The following is a 982-nucleotide window of genomic DNA, read 5'->3' as shown; positions in this document are numbered from 1 at the left end:
TGCAGCATAAGTCATAATCTCTGAGTCTTTTCTATTTTGGGGGCTCCTCCTCCTAGTCATTCTGTTGATGGGTGTTTGAGGGAATGTATAGAGTCCAAATTATTGACCAGAACCCAAGCAAGATGCACCTGTTTTCTTGGGACCTTAGGGTTGCTGGCCTCTTGTTTTCCCAGCCTGTCTTCTGGGGGAGGGGCCTGCCACGCTGTTACTCAGGCAACCCTGTTTGGACAGAGTTGCCCTGCCCCCCTGTGGCGGGGGATGGGCTCAGCGGGCATCAGTTTTTGGGGCTTTTGTTCTCTGGCGGCTTTCCCTGGCGGCTTTCCGCATCTCTTCCGCGAGTCAGAGCAGAAGAGACCGTTTCCAACCCTCTGCCTCAGAGCAGAGAGACCGCAGTCTGTTCTTCAGTGAGCTCTCCAGGCCACACTGTCTCTGTTTCTGTCCGTGCTGCTATAAACTGCAGCGTCCTGGGTTGTGCGCCCCTCCGCAGCGCCCCCAGTCTTGCCTCCAGGTCGGGGTAGGTCTCTGCCCTTTGTGCTTCTAAAACTGCCAGCCGCTCCCCCAGTTCTCACGCACGACCCTGCCACTCCGGGTTTCCGCCCCGGGGGCTGCCCTAAAGTCCTTTCCCCGCCACTACCGGTCTGTGAGTCTGCCTCGTACGCAGCGCGCGAGGCTGTCGCTCATCAGCGGTGTAGGATCCCCACAGCCAGGCACCCTCCTGCTGCCGTTTATCCTCCGATATCTGCCCGCAGAATCAGGGCTCCCAGCTTCATACCTCAAAACCAAACGCCTGCAATATTCTGCTTGTAGAGATCCAGATCTTCTTACATCTCAGGCTGGTTTCGTGGGTGCTCAGAGTGGTCTGATAGATATCCAGCTCAATTCCGGGGACCAGCTGAAATAGGGTCCCCTACTCCTCTGCCATCTTTTCCTAGTCTCCCACTAAAGTTTTTAAAAAATCACTTTTGGGGGCGCCTGGATGGCT

The sequence above is a fragment of the Leptonychotes weddellii genome, chromosome 9 (assembly GCF_054177405.1).
Source record: "Leptonychotes weddellii isolate Sample4059 chromosome 9, ASM5417740v2, whole genome shotgun sequence".
Taxonomy (NCBI): Eukaryota; Metazoa; Chordata; class Mammalia; order Carnivora; family Phocidae; genus Leptonychotes; species Leptonychotes weddellii.
The sequence above is the reverse complement of the archived record's forward strand: the minus strand, read 5'-3'. Positions refer to the sequence as shown.